The sequence below is a fragment of the Sminthopsis crassicaudata genome, chromosome 1 (assembly GCF_048593235.1).
Source record: "Sminthopsis crassicaudata isolate SCR6 chromosome 1, ASM4859323v1, whole genome shotgun sequence".
Taxonomy (NCBI): Eukaryota; Metazoa; Chordata; class Mammalia; order Dasyuromorphia; family Dasyuridae; genus Sminthopsis; species Sminthopsis crassicaudata.
The window spans coordinates 655,415,206-655,435,182 of NC_133617.1; the positions used below are offsets into that span (position 1 = coordinate 655,415,206).

Sequence of the window (19,977 nt, forward strand, 5' to 3'; positions counted from 1 at the left end):
CAAATTACCTAGTTTGGCTGTCCAAAGCAATCAAATGAACTAGATAGAAGCAAATTCACTACTTTGTGCTATGATGATAAGGACAAAGAAAATTCCATTTTTCTTAAACAAAGAGGCACCATATCTAATTTATTTGGACAGTAAGGTGATGGGAGTGATATTAGAGCCTGGCCCTCTTAATTTACAGATGAGGAAAAAGAGACCCAGAAAAGCAAAATGATTCAGTTACTCAGGTAATAAATAACATGGGCACTTAGTGGCTCAGTGGATAGAGCACTAGGCCTGGAGTCAGGAAGAATGAGTTCAAATGCAGACTTAGATACTTACTAGCTGTGGGTCCCTTAATCTCATTTCATTTGCCTCAGTTTTCTCATTTGTAAAATGATGTGTACAAGGAAATGTAAACTACTCCAGTATCTTTGCCAAGAAAACTTCAAACGAGGTTACAAAGAATGAGACATGACTTATAAAAACAAGACTGAACAACAACAATAAATACAAATCTAGGTTTTCTTACATTGGGTCACAAGTACTCATTCCTCTATATTATCTTGTCACTCTACTAGAAAGACTCGCCAAATTTTATAGGCTTATGCTAAGAACTCTTCTCACAAAACAATAATTGTGAGAGGTCTGCAATCTGTACAGGTGAGAGCTGAAAAATCAGTGGGACTGAGTTAAACAGAACACAGAACTAAATGTATTCATAAACTGAGGTATGATTCAAGTTGGCTTTGTTTCAGCACCTTTCTATGCAAATCAATTGATCAGATCCATCTACTGCCTGTGTTAGCTTGGACATGAATTTTATCTCTTTGAGATTTGATTCCATAATGTTAAATGTAAAAGTTGTGTTCAATGATCTTTATAGACCTAAATCTATATCCTAAGAATTCAAAGAATCTCCACTCCCTCTTATGTATTGAAGGCATCTTTATTAAAGGTCAATTTTGCACGCAGTGATGGGTCCTTTACTATATTCACAAAAGTCCTAGTCAGAGTTTTCCCATTTTCTGAAAATAATTAGCTAATGTTCAATTGGGATCACATAGTTAGTCAATCTGTCAGCAAGCACTTAGGTAATGCTTACTATGTGCCTAAGCACTTGGAAGATAAATATAAGTTGAAAAAAAAAAAAAAAAAAAACACCTTCTCTGCTCTTAAGAAATTTACATTCTAAAGGGGGAAGATGACACATAAAAGGAAGCTGGAAAGGATTAGGTAGAGAGACATGACTGAAAAATTCCATAGTGTGGACAGGATGGGAATGAGAGACATAGCTACGTATCTGGCAAGACTGCCTGCTTAAATGGAAATTCTAGGAGAAGCCATTCATTCATTGTGTATGTGTCAGAGGGAGAGATAGAGAGACAGAGAAAGGGAAAAAGAGAGAGGGAGAGAGAAGGACAGAGAGAGACCGTTGGAGGGTGGGGCGGCAAATGGAGCATAGAGTACTTTCACTGTATAAATTCCAGGATTTTGGTGGTTTCTAGATAAAGATGACTCATGATTGTAACGTGCTCTCCTGGCAGTTACAATTACTAGTCTGTCCTAGGCCCAACAGAGTACCTTTGACCACTGACCTTTGCAGTGTCAACTCTACCCGGCTCGCCTCCTCTGAAGCCTTCAAAGGCATGATCTCTTGAATCTATAGTTTAATAACCGGTAGTGCACTCAAGAACAGCCACGTGTAATCTTAAAAGCCTTTATTATACCTACTCATATCATGCCCTGACTTGATGCCTTGACTTGTTGGTTCCCTAGTGAACACCTGGTCTGAAGACCTACATGTTCACTACCAAACTCCTTACCTCTCTGGGCTATCCATCTGCTTGGCTCAAGGAGCCAGGTTAAAGAGAGCAACTGCTGTCTGCAGTGGGCTTATAAAGGGCCTGTGAGGTCACACACACTGCCAACCAGTGAGAGTCACCTATTATGAAGCTATCTCAACGTGGCCAAGATCCCACCCACTGGGCAGTCCTAATATCCACAGAGATTACTTCTGGGCCACTCAATCTCCTGTTGTGCTGTGGCGCCGCCCACTTAAAGGGCCCTTACAATTCCCTTCTCTTGTTTTGCAGGAACCACACATCTCATCAAACTAAACTTTTAGCATCAGCTATATAGTTCACTTGATCCATGAGATGACACATGATGATGAGAGATAGGAAAGGGGGAACCTCGTTGGTCGGCACAAAGATAGTAAGATAGTCCCATTATGGCGCAGTGTCCCCTGTAAATGAATTTACAGGCCCAAAAAACTAGATTGATAAAAAAGGTTTATTGTAGGAATTTGGAAGTAAAGTTTAGTTAAAAAGATGCCAGGGCCAAAGGTGGCTGCTGGGTGGGCAGGATCCCTTACATGGCCAGAAGGATATCATGTTTGGGGGGAAGGGCTCCTGCAAAGAGAGAGCTCCAGCTTGGCTCTTTTATACCTAAAAGGGGCTTGTGGGCGGTGCTAAGTTCTGACGGGCTTTTCAGTTAGCTCAAATGTGGTGGGGGCTGGGGAAAGCCCGGATATCATTGGAACTCAAAAGGGTGCTTTTTGACCAGGATTTGTGAATCAAAGGTCAGCCATGGGGGTTGGGAAATCAGAAAGGAATCTTAAAGGGACCTCAATCCCTATCAATGATAGAAGTCCAAAGTTCAGAAGTACAGTCTGTAGAAGAATAAGAACAAGCACCAAAGCTCACTCTGAGAGGGATAGTATTGTCTAATTCCCTAAAGGCCTGACATGGATTTTATAATCTTGACAATGGGAGAATACTAAACAAAGGCATGGCTAGAGAGACAAGACAGAGGAAGATACAATTTTATTCTGTGGTTGTAAATGTTCATTGTTTATTGTTTTTGTTTTTATTAAAGTTTTTTTATTTTCAAAACATATGTAATTAATTTTCAACATTCACCTTTGCAAAATCTTGTGTTCCAATTTTTCCTCCCTTTCTTCCAACCTCTTTTCTAGACAGCAAGTAAACCAATATATGTTAAACATGTACAATTCTTATATATATATATATATATATATATATATATATATATGTATATTCCCACAATTATGCTGCATAAGAAAAATCAGATCAAAAAGAAAAAAAAAAAAGAGAAAGAAAAGAAAATGTAAGCAAACAACAACAAAAGGAGTGAAAGTGCTATTTTGTGATCCACCTTCAGTTCCCACAGTCCTCTCACAGAGTACACATGGCTCTCATCATCCAGCACAAGATCATTGGAACTGACCTGAATTACCTCATTGTTGAAAAGAGCAACATCCATCACAGTTGATCATCACATAATCTTGTTGCCATGTACTACGATCTCCTGGCTCTGCTCACTTCACTCAGCATCAGTTCATGTAATTCTCTCCAGGCCTCTCTGAAATCATCCTGATGATCGTTTCTTATAGAACAATAATATTCCATAACATTCATATACCATAACTTATTCAGCGATTCTCTACCTGATGGGCATCCACTCAATCTCCAGCTTCTTGCCACTATAAAAAAGGCTGCCACAAATATTTATGTATGTGTGTGTCCCTTTCCCTCCTTTAAGATCTCTTTGAAATATCGTAATGTCAGAGAAATTGAGCAAAACAGAGATTAAAGGTATTCAATACAGTATTTATTAAATGGAGAGATTTACTGGGACCAATGGATCCATGGTTGGTCCCAGGGCTGAAGGAGACTATCTCAAAGAATCCAGCACTGGATATCAGATACAGGATTTTTAAAAAGTAACAAGAACAATGACATAATGGGGGAGGTGCCTGGATGGGGTTGACATAATGGAGGCAGACTTAATGGAGGGAGGTACTGGAGAGGCTCCTGATATTCTAATGATGTCTAAAATGGATAACGACCTTTATCCCATCAAACATTAAGAGAGAATAAGTATAGCCTAAGGTCTAAGATATAAAACCTTTATCCTAACATTAAAACAGAATAGTTATAACTTAAGGTAGAGTAACTGAATAGGACAATTAGGGAAACTGGGTCAGGACATTAAAAGAGAACTGTGGCACAATGGTATAAGCCCAGTAGAGACACTGCTGGATCAAAGGATATGCAGTTTGATAGCCCTTTGGGCATAGTTCCATTTGCTCTCCAAAATGGTTGGATCAGTTCACAACTCCACCAACAATGTATTAGTGTCCCACTTTGCTCACATTCCCTCCAACGTTCATCATTTTCTATTCCTGTCATCTTAGCCAATTAGAGAAGTCTATAGTGGTTCCTCGGACCTATCTTAATTTGTATTTCTCTGATCAATAATGATTTAGAACATTTTTTCATATAACAATAAATGGTTTAAATTTCTTCATTTGAAAATTGTTTGTTCATATCTTTGACCATTTAGTAAGATGCTAATTTCCACTAGAGCCTAGAAGAGAGGACAGGGAGATAATATTTCCTGGGGAAAAAAGTGTAATCTAGGCAAGTAAAACAGAATAATCTGTAGGCAATATTTAGCAAGTGTTATAGATATAGTCTTGAAAGAGAACTTAGAGAACATTGGGGCTACCTCAGCCCTCATATTAGAACCCTTTGCCTTGAAAAACTTGAATTAGCTTGTATCCAATTACTGTTCACCCAGTCATGTTTCAAGATCTGGACAAAAGATGTTTTTCATTCAGCAGTTTATTTTTATTTTTTCCCTGAAGAGAACAATAAGTCTAAAGTCCTTTGAGGGTGCTTGATTTTACACAGATATTTCTCTAGTATTTCAGGTTTTAATGCAGTCTGTACAATGGCATCCATTAGTAGGAGAGTAGTAACTCCCATTTTTGCAACTTTTTTAAGGTTGCATCCTCCAGAAAGATGAAGAGGTTTCTGGAGATTTTCCTTCCATTTCCTACTACTATGCTAGACCAACTAATCAAAAAGAGAGACTATTACCACTTCCAAAACTGCATTTCTCCAATCCTAACTTGGTAGATTAAGTAGGGATGGTATCATAGATATTGAAAATATTACTTGTCCCATTCATGATCAATGCCTCTTCTTTTTCTTTTATCTCTCAGGGAAATTAAGTTGAATACATAATGCAGCAGAACTGATGAGTCCCACCCAAGACAACTTACTCCAACTCCAAGAGTTGCATCTGTTTAATTCATCACATTTAGTATTTATGTCATTTTTTATAATTTCATCTTCTAGCATAGTTACAGAAAGGGTACATAGCCTTTCCTTGTCATAATCAGTATGATTAGGCCCAGGGAAGATAATTTACATATTCTGCTGTATTTTATGTGTTCTATCTCTCCAGAATCTGCTGAAATACTGTGACCTTTTCAGGGCTTAATATATTGATCAGCTTAGCCTTTGTGACTTTTTTTTCTCTCTCTTCCTACTAGGTGTCTGCAGTCTCATTCATTAAGCGGAGGGAGATTGAAGAGCTTAGATGTCCTTGCTAAATGCAAACTATTAAAAATGAATACTGTTACAGCAATTAGATTAAAGATATTTGGATGCTAATATTCACATATCTCACCCTTGTGGCAATTGTAATGAGAATGAGAGAAGACATAGAATAATTCAAGTAGCCTATCTATGATTGCAGCAGTGAGTGGGAGATGAGAATCTTTCTTTTTGACTTTACTCCTATTGGGAGAAAGAATTGTGTTTCTTTCTGCAGGGCCAGGACTTCTCCAATTTTTGGCTTTTCTTAGTTTCTCAGGCCAGCCAGAATGACTCAGCACACTTCAAAGTCCACGGCTGTTTCCAGATCTCCATTAGTTTTATCATTTTCAGATTATGAAAGGTAGAGGTATAAAATGCAAATTCACTGGAGGAAACCCAGTGGGACTTGTTCTGTTTATTTTGAATCATCCTTATAATCTATGTGATTATCTCTTTTGCAATTTGTGTTACATGAAAATACTATTAGGATCAGGCATAGACAAAATGTCCTCAAATAGAAAAAAATAAAAATCCAACAGTTCACCTTTACCATAATTCACCTTGTGGTTGTGAACCAAAGTCCAAAATCCCACCTTTAGTAAGTATATACCTAGATCTTAACAACTCTTTGAAAGTTGAGAAATTCACTTCACAATTAGAACGATATGGTTAAAAAATATCTTTTAAAAAAATTGATTGAATTCAAACTAAAAAAATCCACAGAAGTGAACCCAATTCAAGTGATTTCTATCTAAGTCCTCTAGGATATTACTTAATCCTCATAACAATCCTGGAGTCATCAAGACTTAATCTTTCCTGAATTAATTCTGGCCTTAGTCACTTACTAGCCTTGTGACTCTGAGCAAGTCGCTTAACTCTGTTTACCTCAGTTCCCTCATCTATAAAATGAGCTAGAAAAGGAAATGGCAAATTATTACAGTATCTCTACCAAGATAAGATCAAATGGGATCATGAAGAGTTAGATATGACAGAGACAACAACAATTGGCATTTGTTGGAACTTATGAAATGAATAAGTTTCAAGAGTGGAATCAAAAAGCTCTTCCATGAGTGTCTTCCAAAAAGAAGGTATATCCTTAAGGAGTTTACACTTGGCTATTTTTGTACACTTTGAAAGGAAATATATTGTGCAGCACATCACTGCAGGCTGCAAATATTTATCACTTGTAGAATGAAAAGCAAGACTTGGACTGGTAACTAAAATTACATGTCAGAGACTAGTTATCTTTCATGATTTTCTAGACAACAAATACTTTTACTATAAATAACAGATTTCAAACTATTTTGGAGAGACTGACTATTAAATTCTTCTGGAACTTGACCACTATATAGAACAAATTCCTGTCTTCAATTACTGCACATAACATTGATTAAAAACAAAAACAAAACAAACAAACAACTCTTAAGAACATGTTAATAGCTCCCCATCCCAATATGCATAATGCATAAATTATATGGAGCAAAAATCTGGCAGACTATAAAAACCTGGCCAAGGATATCAAAATCATGGGGAAATATGATATGTCAGACATCATTTCTGTTGTCCTAGATGCTATTGAATTTTTACTTGGCATGCCTCTAGTGAACCTACAGAGAATTACTTTATATGTTAATATTATTTTCCAACTATAAATAAGTCATAGAACAATGAATATAAAACAGTAATAACAGGATAGCAGTTTGTCCCAGTACCATCCATATCTGAACCCATTAAATTTACAAGAAGAATAATAAATTGTTTTGTTTTGTTTTGTAACTCCTGAAATTAGCAGTGTCTTGCTTAGAGTAGACTCTTAGTTAAGTATCTATTATAATAAATTGAGTGAGGTTTTTGATTCAAAGAACCCAAACTCAAATTCCTCTCTTGATTATTGGACTTTGGGCATATGAATGAATAAATAAATGAAAAATATTGTTTTAATTTTGTGCTAACCACTGTGCTAAGTGCTTAGAATACAGATGGAGGTTTGAGATATTTCATGTCCCAATAGAGTTTACATTCCAACAGGGAGAGATAATGCATATAGAAAATTCATGGCAAGGGAAATAGCTCCTGAGAAAATGGCTGGGATTGGTGAAAGATATGTTTTGATGAAAGCAACCTAATCTGTTTTAGAATTGCCAAGCACTTTCACTCAATCATTCATCTCTCCAGGCTGCATTTTCCACATTTCCACAGGCAACCTGTAAATGAAAATTTGATTTTTTAATGAGGAAAATAAATATTTTTTTTTTCTGCAGGAATTATTCGACAACTTGGAGTGAATGAGGAGATTCTTTTGTTTTCAGTAGATAAGTAGTATACACAGTTTCTTTTCAAGAGAAATGTTCAGACTGAAGAGAGAACCAGCAGTCAGAAACCAAAGAGGGGAAAAAAAAACAAAACAAAACAAAACAAAAAAAAAAAACTGTCAATTTGCTTAAAAAGCTTAATTTATTTTATGGCAGATATTAATTTATTAGGGAGATTGAAAAGTCAAGATAAATTATTTGAATCTTTTAGAAACAATAAATTTAGTTTGTCAAAAAAAATCCTTTAGGTTAATAACAAAATGTGGGTTTCTGTCGTGACAGTGGATAAAATAACCAGAAGTTTTGTGAGTAGGAAAAATTAAAATCCTTTAATGACATTAAAAGTTTGTCTTGGCCAAGCCAGCAGGGGATAATTTCAAAGCAGGTAATTGAGATTTGATTGTAAATCCCTGTTCTCTCTTCTTAACTGAATAGTAACATTTGACCACTAGATGTCACTCTATCATTTGTTATTTCTTTGTTGCTCCTTTCTTAGGCCTTGGGAGAATTATTCTGATTCTTGATATATTGTAGATTTTTTTTTTTTTTTCTTTATGAAAATGGGAGTGAGAATTTTTACTTGAGGGTGTTTGTCCTGATGTTAAACTATATTTTATTCAATCAAAATAAAAGTTAACTTATTAAATTAAAAAAAAAAAAAGAAAAGTAATGAGACACAAATTAATTGATAATATTGTGGCTACTTTAAAGGGAAATGAAGGAAACCAGACAAAGAATAATGACATAAATGGAAATAAAGCAATCCCAAGACTTTTAATAGAAAATATATGGGGTTGGAAAAATTAAATAATGTATGTAAAGACACATTCCATATCTTAAAGTATTATATTAAAAATAATAATGACAATCTTGACCTTTTCCTCTTTTTATCAAATCCAAATAGAAATGATCCAGAATCCAGTTGCTACCCTGTTAATCTATACTTGGTGTTCTTCAGATGATTATACAAGTTGATAAAATGATTGTTTTTCATAATCAAATAAAAATGTGGGGTGTAAGTACATCTTGGGCTTCAATGAAAGCATCTTTAGAACAACAGCTGTGACTGACAAGCCTCAGTCAGGATATGTGCTCAGTAAATATTCAGAATTTATGAGCAGTCCAGAGCAAATCACTCTTTAAATTTTTATTTTTTATTTTTTTTTATCATTAGAAACTAAGAGAAAATATAATGCATGGAGTGCTGGATTAGGGATCAAGAAAACCTGGACTTGTGTGACCTTAGACATTTCCTAGTTTTGTGAACTGGACAAGTTACTTAATTTCTCATAGCCTTTGGTCAGTTCTAAAAGTGTTGTCCAATGAATAGCAGACTGCTTGCCAACTTGACATATTGACTCTTGGCTGCAAGTGCTTAGACAAAGAATAAAGATCCTTAAAAAATCTCAACTCCTTTTCTTTTCCCATTAGATAATTATTCCAATGAATCAGCATTAATTGAGACCATGTCACATCCACAACTCTAAGTGATGGTTAGAGTAAAGGGGTTTTTAACTTGGGATTGGTAAACTTTAAGACAGACAGATAGATAGATAAATGGATAGATAACTATATTTCAATATAATTGTTTTCATCCCAAGAAAATCTTAAAGGAGGGGAAAATGTGCAGAAATGTTTATAAAGCAGTTCTTTTTCTGGCAGCAAAGAATTAGAAAATGAGTAGATGCCTAGTTGTGGCATATGAAGATAATGGAATATTATTGTTCTTAAAAAATGATTTGCAAACTGATTTTAGAAAGGACTGGAAAGATTACATGAACTGATGCTGAAAGAAACAAGCAGAACCAGGAATACGTTGTACACAATAACAGCAAGAATACACAATGATCAACTATGACAGACTTAGTTCTTCTCAGTGGTTCAGTGACTCAAAGCAATCCCATTACACTTTGGACAGATAATCCCATCTGCATCCAGAAAAAGAACTAAAAGAGACTGAATGTAAATCAACACATGCTATATTCATTTTTTTTTCTGTTGTTTTTTTTTTTTAATTTCTCCCATGTTTTTTACTTTTGCTCTCATTTTCTCTCCCAACATGATTCATAAAGTAATGTGTATTAAAAATAAATAAATTTACTAGGGAAAAATAATATATGTTATATATATATATATATATATATATATATATATATATATATATATATATATAGATATAGATATAGATAAGATACAGATATACACATGTGTATCTCTATATATATATAGAGAGATACACATGTGTATATATATAAAATGAAAATCACAATTAAGATGAAAAAATCAATTTAATTGTTTTCTTTCATAATTGTGTTTCATTTTATGCATTTCTGAGAAGGAATTTCTAAATGCCACCAGCTTATCAAAGGAATCTATGACAGGGAGAAAAGGATTCAAGAACCAGGTCTAAAAGGAGAAGCTAATCAAAATAAAAATGAACCTGTATCTTCTTGGAGTTTATACTTCATTAACCTTAAATCAATGAATAGCATTATTATAAAGGTTCTAAATTATGGTGATGGTACTTTAGAAAATATTGAGTTGCATATAAGACAAACTACTAGTAGTAAGAAGACTGAGAGAATATGATGTAAATGTATAATGGAGCAGTAAATGGCAGTGACAATAAAAGAAGGTCAGATCTGGCTTCATAGTTTCATGATATACCTGTCAGTCCATGGAAATTTTTTACCATTTCATATATTTTTTTCTCCCAAGATTTTATCTGTGACAAAGAAAGCATAGTAAGGGAGCAACTAGAAGACTGTGATTACCATTGATATACTTTCTTCCATCAAAATGAAAACATCTGTTTGGGTTTTTTTCTTCCCCCACACTTGATTAAAACACTGAGTTTATGCTAAAGATAAAGTTACTTTATAATAAGAAAGCCTGAAGCACTGCTTTCTTTTGTACTAGAATATTGAACCAAAGCAACAGAGCGAAGCCCCCAGACAAATTGAGCACTTTACACAAAAGGAATCTGTAACAAGAATCTAAATAGCTTAAGCTCCTCATCCATGAAAATCAAGGGCAGAAAGTGAATCAAGTAAAGTGTCAATAAGCGAGGTCTCTGGATTTCTATTAGAGCTGTTGGTGTACATGACTGATAGTACAAGTGATTTCCCAGTAATTTGCAGAAGAAATAATAGATCCCAGGGTCAAGTGAAAACCATAATGAGGCAATGGAGTAGTAGAGAAATAATAGTAATAATATCCATGTTTGTGTTGTCTTTTTTTTTTTTTTTTCTCTCTCTCAGAACTACTAATCTCTACTAATAGTGCATTAGATTCCAGGTCTCTCCAAACCAGGAGAATGTCCATGGGAGCCTCTAAATTAAAGGCAGCAGTTGTAGTTTCCTAATTTCTCAGCCCTAAGCCACAAAAAATTACAGAAAATAGGCAGAAAAGGTTTGTCTAATTAAGATGAGAGAGGGACACCAGCAAATCAAGAGCAATATTGGGAGCTACAGTGATGACAGCAGAAGCAACATCAGTGCACAAGTGGCTTCCAGAAGTCTCAGATATAGACAGGAAGGGAGACTGAATAGCTGGACAGGATAAGGTCTCTACTAGTCCTGAATCAGGACTTTTGCTGCTTTGCTCATACTCATATCTAGGATGCAGCCCTGTCTCATAGTTCTAGGGAAAAGAAATGCACAAGTGGTGGCTATAAGTTCTAGGGAACAAAGAATTAAGTAATATAAAAGCCTGGGGATATGAGCAAATGACAGAAACTGTTTCTTACCTATGGTGACAAGGATGTCCAAAAACACATACTCAGAAAAAGATAACAAAATCAATATTTCAACATCCAAAGCCTTCAAGAAAAATAAAAATTGGTCTCAGGTTTTGATAGAGCTCAAAAAAGATTTTGGAAAATCAAATAAGAGGGGGAGAAGAAAAATTGGAAAGAGAAATGAGAATGATGCAAAAGGAAGTACAAAAAAGCAAATGAGAAGAAGAATGGCCAAATGGGAAAGGAATTACAAAATCTCTCTGAGGAAAATAATTCCTTAAAAATTAGAATTGAGAAAATTGAAGCTAATGACTTTATTAGATATCAGGAAATATAAAACAAAACCAAAAGAAAGAAAGAAATAGAAGACAATGTGTAATATCTTATTTGAAAAACAACTGACTTAGAAAATAGATGTAGGAGAGATAATTTTAAAATCATTTGTCTACCTGAAAGCCATGATCAAAAATATTATTATCTTTCAATAAATTATCAAGGGAAATTGTCCTGATAGTCTACAACCAGTAAAATAGAAATTGAAAGAAAATTATCTCCTAAAAGATCCCAAGATGAAAACTTCCAGGAATATTATAGCCAAATTCTGGAATTTCCAGGTCAAGAAAAAAATATTACAAAGATCCAGAAAAAATAATTCGAGTGTGGTAAAGCCACAGTTGGGATAAAACAAGATTTGGCAGCATCTATATTAAAGAATCAGAGGACTTAGAATATGATATTCTGGAGAGCAAAGGATCTAAGATTATAACCAACAATCACCAACCAACAAACTAAGTGTAATCCGTCAGGGGAAAATGTGGATATTCAATCAAATAGAAGATTTTCAAGAATTTAATATGAAAAGATCAGAGCAGGATAGAAAATTTGACTTTCAAATGCAAAACTCAAGGAAAGCACAGAGGAGTAATCAGGAAAACTAAATAATCCGAGACTTTAGGAGTGTTTACATTCCCACATGGGAGGGTAATATTTGTAACTCTTAGGAATTTTCTCATTATTACAGCAACTAGGACAATTAGGAGTATATATGGAGGATACAATTATGAGTGGATTATAACAGAGTAATATTAAAAAACAAGTTAAGGGATGAGAGAGGAATGCACTGGAAAAAAGGGAAAGGAGGAGGTGGAGAGGTACACATTATCTGTGATAAAATAGGCAAGAAAATTTTTTCCAATGGAGAAGAAGAGGAGGAGAGTGAGTGACACTTTCTTCATCAGAAATGGCTTAAAGATGAATAACATATACACTCAGTTATGGATACAGAAATCCATCTTATCCTGTGAGCAACAAAGAGGGGAAAGGCATATTGTGGAAGGAAGTAGTCAGAAAAAAAAAAAAAAAAAAAAAAAAAAAAACTCTTTTGAGGAGGGACAAGATCAAATGAGAGAGAGAATAAAAGAAATGAAGAGCAATATAATTAGCAATAATAATTATGAAAAGAATTTTGGCATAATTTTTTTCTCATAAAGGCTTCATTTCTCAAGCATATAAGGAATTGAGCTAAATTTTTAAAAAGTGAGTCATTCCCCAACTGATAATGATTAAATTATATGTTTTCAGATGAGGGTATAAAGCTATTTATAGACATATTAAAATATCCTAACTCACTAATCATTGAAGTAATGTAATTTAAAGCAATTCTCAGTGACTATCAAATGCCTATTAAATTGACTATCAAGCTAGAAAATGAGAATGACAAATTTTGGATGTGAGGAAAATGAAACATTATTCAATAGTTGGTAGAATTGTGAACTGATTTAACCATTCTGTAGAGCAATTTAGAACTATGCCCAAAAAGCTATAAAATCATGCATACCCTTTGACTTAACAAAATCATTAATATTAATCATGTAGCATAAATTTTTTTGACAAAAAACCTATATATACAAAACTATAATAGCTCTTCTCTCAGAGCAAAAAAGGGGAAATTGAGGGGGATTCCCATCAACTGGGGAGTGACTAAATAAATTTTGGTAAGTGATTATTGTATTATTAGAAATGAGGAGCAGGATGCTTTCAGGAAAACTTGGAAACACTTCCATGAGCTCATGTAAAGTGAAGAATATTGTGTACAAAGTAACAGTAATAATATACGATGATCAGCTCTGAATGAATTTGCTATTCTCAGTAATACAGTGATCCAAGACAACTCTGAAGGACTCATGATGAAAAATACTATCCACACCCAGAAGATCTGATTGTGTCTGAATTCAGATGTAAGCATATCTTTAAAAGATGAGGTCACAAAAAGCTGGAAACAACTGAACAACAAAAACGCCATCATTATTATTATTATTACTATCAAAGTACCCAGACTAACTTTCTGAAAAGGAAAGTTGCATAAATCATCCAGACATCAGGTTTCCATAATCAGCGAGGATCATTTAGGTATTTTTTTCTCTCCTAGAAATAAAAGTTCTTTCCCTTTCAAGAAGACAATATATAATGTATATTTTAGCTTGTGTTTATGGATTGGCTACCATTGCTTATGGGAATATATGAATGTCTGTTGTCTTCTGAATACCAAATTCTTGCCCTCTCTTCACTGAATTCCTGTGTTACAGAGTTAAAGGTAGATAGCATGTGGGAAAATTGCCTTTTCCTGCTATCATTCCTTGTCATCCCAATCCATGTCAGTCCTTCCCCTCCCAAGGTTCCTTTCTACCTTCTCCTCTTAGTGCATCAAACACTATGGTACAATTCCCTTCTTTAAAGTTCTTGTCAATCTCTTTCTATCTCCTTTCAGAAACTTGTCTCTCCTCAAAAAATAGTGCATCCATGACCTCTTTTTCCAGTTTAACTTCTCTTATTCATGTTTACACCTGTAAAGATGCTCTTCATTGTTTCCTACTGAGTTTCCCTACTGTCATCCATTACTCAATAACTTTCCTTCTCTAGGGTTCTCTGGGCCTCAGATATGTACCTCTATCAACCTCTCTATTTTTACCCTTTATCCCATCCCCAAGAACTAATCCCTTCAATCATCTACCAAGCCTATATCTCTGATTTTCAATTTATTTTTGTGAACTAGACACTACCCTCTGGCTAACAAACATGACCAAATCTCTCCCATTCTTTAAATAAAAATGCAATGATAACTTTCTTTTGATTCCTCTGTTCCTTTCATGGGCAGATTTCTTTAAAATACTACTCATACTTTCTGTTTTTACTTACTTACAACCCATTCATTTTTCAAAATTTTGCAATCTGTTTTGGAATCTTCTGATTTCATTATTTATTTGAATCCACTGGCTTTTTCTTAGCCCTCTTTACTTTTCTGCAGTATTTGACATTATGAACTATATCCTCTTCATGGATATGTTCATTTCACATGTTTTTGTTGCTGATAATGATAATTAAAATATTAATATGTCTCCTAAATCCAAAATGCTAAAGCATATAATAATAAGATTAATCATATAAAATATAATCAGTATCAAAGATTTTTAAAAGTTTATAAAATAAGAATGGAGAGAGAGCAAAAATTTAATCCAAAAAAAAAACCTTAAAAATATTTCACATCAATTAATTTCATTCTCAGCGAACTGAACTTAATTTGCCCTTCATGGATTTTTCTTAATTATGAATATTCACTTTTCTTATGAATTCAGAAAGATTTGTTAACTCCTATCCCAAAGCACTCACATCTCATTTGGGTTTTCCCAAATATAGTCTAATTGGTCTATATTATATATAATCTTAATCTCATCATTAACCAATCAGGAAATCATAATAGGTAGGTTTATATTTTGGTTGTTTTTATTGTCCTACTCATATTTATTTCTCTATAGTTGGAAAGCTTCATATATTGGATAGAAAACTGGTCTTGAAATAAATCTAGGTTCAAGTTCAGAGTCTGACTACTAATTTTCTGACTGGATCATTCACTTAACCTTTCAATCATCTAGGTACGGTATAAGTTATGGGGAAGATAATGATCTGTATTTGCAGAGGAAGTTTCCTCACATAGTAATTCCCTATAGCAATAGAATCACATATTCAGTTTCTATCCCAATTTCTCTTTTTTCTACTTTCCTCATTCATTTTCTACCATTTGGAAAGTATGAAATACATATACACACATATATAGAATGCTTGGTACCTAAAAGGAATTAACAATTTCCCATCAGCTGAGTAAAGTCTTAAAATATTTGAAATTAGAGTATACAGTCTTCCTCAAATAATATATCTTTTTCTTCCCCCACTGCAACTAATTTTCTCTTTCAGCCTCAACCATATACTCAAGAAGAAAAAAAGAAGAAAAATTGCAGTGTCCAAGCAATAACTGATAAGTGACCTGAGTGTGATATAAGGCAATTATTCATATATGGAGTGCCTGCACAGTTCCTTTAATTTACAATTAAAACACTAAACCTCACTCTGGTTCATTTCAGAAACTCATCTTCTATTCAGTTCTTCCCAATGGAAAAATAAGATCATAATGCCCATTATAAATTATCTATAAAGAAGTACATTAGTGATGTAGTATGACAAGGGAAGATTAATTGATTACAGTGATTCCTCATAGGGCACATTTCTCCCCTTCTTTTCTAGGTCATTGGTTCAATGCTGAAAAGTGTTTATGGTTGTTGGTAAGAAACTGGGACACTGAGTTGAAATATCCATGCTGTGTCCATGTGGATCTGTGAAATATTTATGAAACACTTTTATAGTGCTTAGATCTGTGTTAGGCACTAGTATTAAAGCAAAGGAAGAAAAAAAAAATCATATGCCATAGTTCTTGTACTCAAGAAGTAACCTGGTATACAAAATGTATATCATTTAATTTGAATTATGCCTTTGGGACTATTTTGTAAAAGCAATCACTGGATAATATAAAATGGCTTGTTATTTTCCCCCAAAATATATGTGTGTTTATGTACATATTTATATATATATATATATATATACATACATATATATATATATATATATATATGAGTGTGTGTATATGTATATCTATCTTATTTTTTCTACATATGTATATATAAAAAAACTCCATAAAATTATTTCTCCTTTGCCTTTGTATGGAGATATTTGTCAAACTGAATTGCTAAATTAAAAGTAAAGGAAAAACAAAATAGTTCAGCTACAGAATGTCTACTTCAATAATTGCACCATTCAATAAAACCTTAGTTTATAATTCATTAACTCATTTAATCTAAAGAGCTAAAAGCTTGCTTCATGAGTAACTTGGAACAATTTAACAGAGGTTCTAGCCCTAGACCGTACAGTGATTTAGTCTCTTGTTCTTCACAAGTAAATATCTGAGACTTAGAAATTTGAGAGTTGCAAATGAATAAGCATTGCTCATTGTAGGGAAAGATATCCGTACAATAGCATATCTGGGATCTTTGAGTTCCCTCTGTTTATAATATATGCATCTACAAAATATCTTAAACTACAAGAGCATAAGAAGTACAGTCTTCTCTCATCTTTAAAGCCTTTATACAATTTATCAAGGGTATATTCACTGCTTATTTGGTTTTATCTCTGTGCCAGTTTTTCCTTGAAGTTGTCTTCCCTTTCACAATTTAGAACCATACAATGTCAGGAAAAAACATTTTTTTTAGTGGAATATCAAAGGTCCTTTCCACACCACTTTACTGTGAGCTATTCTTTTTGAACAGTAAATTTGTGTTTCCTTTCTGAAGCACTTAGAGCCAATTCATTCCCTTTGCAATTTAGTGGTCTATCAAATAATTTCTAGCTTTAAACACTCTTTAATTCTATAAAAGACAGTAAGATCAAAAATCATATCATGAATATTTCAATTAGCAAATATATGCTGTAGTTCTGCATTAAGTACTTTATGAAAAGTTATTTCAAAAGAGATTTAATTCAAGGAAGACAGTAATGAAAAAAAAATTAGGTCTCAAGTTATTGACATTATGCCATTGGAAAAGTGAGCTTTATTCCTAATGTGATTACTAAGACTTGTGCTTTCTATCTTGGTAAAGTTAAAATATAAATCTTCATAATCTGACCTTTTTCTTACCTTGCTAGTCTTTTGTACTCTTTATTCTTTTTTTTTTTTTTTTTAATAATACTTTACCTGATCCAGTCACAATGATTTAATGTTTTTTTTTTTTTTTTTTTTTTTTTTTCTTGTCTTGAAGCATTCTATCTCTCATCTCTATTGGGCAGAAACACAGTTGAACTATAATTCTCTTCCAAGATGAGAATCTTTTTTGTTTGGGTTTAGGAAACTTAACCACATCTCAACATTTGTTTATGAATCACCAGTGCAGTGACCCACTTATTCATGACAAAGCTAGGATTCTAATCTGGGGAATTAAGGTTGGAATGATTCGTGGAAGACAACGATGTAAATGAGGGTCACTGTTTCTATAAGTATCTTGTAGAAGAAGGTTCAGGTTGAGGAATAGCAAGAAAATGTTTGCTATTTCCCCAATTTCACTTTTAAGTAGTTGTCTATTCATAGACACTAAAATATACTCTGATATAAAATATATATTTTAGAGTCCAACATCTGCCTTAATGGCAAAGATTTTCCTCACTGAATGACTGAACTCATAATTTTATGTAAAATAAATTCCCTAAAATGAAGAGGAGGAAACTTGTGGAATTTCAAGGTAATTATTTTTTAATACTTTCTTTCTAATCACCCTTTGATTCCCTAGCTTTTACCCAAATCCTGTAGCTGTTGGTATTTTCTGTCTCAGATTAATTAATGCACACTGTTGATATTATACATACCTAGGTATTTCCATGATTGCCTTACCTCTTTGGAATGTGAATTCTTTTTAAGGCCCCAAAGATTAACATAACCCTTCCCAAGGGGTGAGTTACTTGCATATTCTGACTACTGATGTCTTAATTGCCAGTCCAATGGCCTTTTCTCAACCTTCATTCTCCTTAACCTCTCTGTAGCCTTTTACACTACTGATGATTCTTTCGCCTCCTTGATATTCTTTTCTCTAGGTTTGCAAAAAGACCCTTCTCTCCTGTTTTTTCTTGTTTCTATTTGAGTCCTCTCTATCTCCTTTGCTGGATTCTCCTCCATGTTACCCCTCTAACCATACAGATCCATCAGAGTTCTGTCCTGAACCCTTTTTCCTTATCCTTATCTAAAATACCTCATTGAGGATCTACTCAGCTCCTATGAATTTAATTAATCTCTCTATGATGATAATTCTTAAATTTACTCTCCCTTTTCCAGTGACTTCCAACCTCACATTTCCAATTCCATTTCAGAATAGAAATCTTAAACTCATCATTTCCAAAAGAGAACTCATTATCTTCCCCCCCAAACCCTTCCCACTCCTATCTTCCTATTACAATAGAAGGTAACACCATCGCCTCAGTCCTTTAGGTTCATAATCTAGGAGTTGTCTTGAATTTCTAACCTTCCTTCCTTCCTTCCTTCCTTCCTTCCTTCCTTCCTTCCTTCCTTCCTTCCTTCCTTCCTTCCTTCCTTCCTTCCTTCCTTCCTTCCTTCCTTCCTTCCTTCCTTCCTTCCTTCCTTCCTTCCTTCCTTCCTTCCTTCCTTCCTTCCTTCCTTCCTTCCTTCCTTCCTTCCTTCCTTCCTTCCTTCCTTCCTTTCTTTCTTTCTTTCTTCCTTCCTTTCTTTCTTTCTTTCTTTCTTTCTTTCTTTCTTTCTTTCTTTCTTTCTTTCTTTCTTTCTTTCTTTCTTTCTTTCTTTCTTTCTTTCTTTCTTTCTTTCTTTCTTTCTTTCTTTCTTTCTTTCTTTCTTTCTTTCTTTCTTTCTTTCTTTCTTTCTTTCTTTCTTTCTTTCTTTCTTTCTTTCTTTCTTTCTTTCTTTCTTTCTTTCTTTCTTTCTTTCTTTCTTTCTTTCTTTCTTTCTTTCTTTCTTTCTTTCTTTCTTTCTTTCTTTCTTTCTTTCTTTCTTTCTTTCTTTCAACATTCACCCTGACCTTCCAACCACCAATATCCAAAACGCTACCAAGACCAGTCCATTTTAGCTTTGCAACATCCTTGGAATTTCTTCCCTTCTCTCTGTTACTGTCACCACTCATACAAGCTCTCATCACCTCATGCCTCTATCATTGCAATACCTGTCAATGGGTTTTCTTGCATCTAGTTTCTCTCCATTCAAATCCATCTTCCATTTTCCATTAATGTGATTTTCCTAAAATGCAGGTCTGATCATGTCACCTTCTACTCAATAAAATTCAGCAGCTTCTTCTTGCCTCCAAGATCAAGTACAAAAAAAAAAAAAAAAAAAAAGAATTAACTTTCAAATTAAAAAAAAAAAAACTTCAAAAATAACCTAGTTCCCTTATAGTTTCTATTTTTCTTACAACTTAATCCTTAAATTGAGTGGAAGCCTATCAATCAGTTGGGAAATGACTGAATAAGTTATGGTATATGAATTATAATGGAATATTGTTATTCTATAAGAAATGACAAACAGGCTGATTTCAGAAAAGCCTGGAAAATCTTACATGAAATGATTCTGGGTAGAGTGAATAGAACCAAGAGAACCTTGTACACAGCAACAATAAGTTTATGTGATAATCAA

The 19,977-nt window shown here is 33.9% G+C and overlaps 1 protein-coding gene across 5 annotated transcripts in view; it reads left to right on the forward strand.

Moving 5' to 3' along the window:
* LOC141551390 (E3 ubiquitin-protein ligase Topors-like) overlaps positions 1 to 19,977 on the forward strand; it is a 342,185-nt gene that overhangs the window by 167,784 nt on the left and 154,424 nt on the right. For 3 of the 5 annotated variants that reach the window (XM_074282995.1, XM_074282992.1, XM_074282993.1), the window contains exon 3: positions 7,661 to 7,715. The exons of the other annotated variants lie outside the window; for them this stretch is intronic. The gene's annotated coding sequence lies outside the window, so the exon portion shown is untranslated. The remainder of the gene's footprint in view (positions 1 to 7,660; positions 7,716 to 19,977) is intronic. 5 annotated transcript variants of the gene reach the window in all.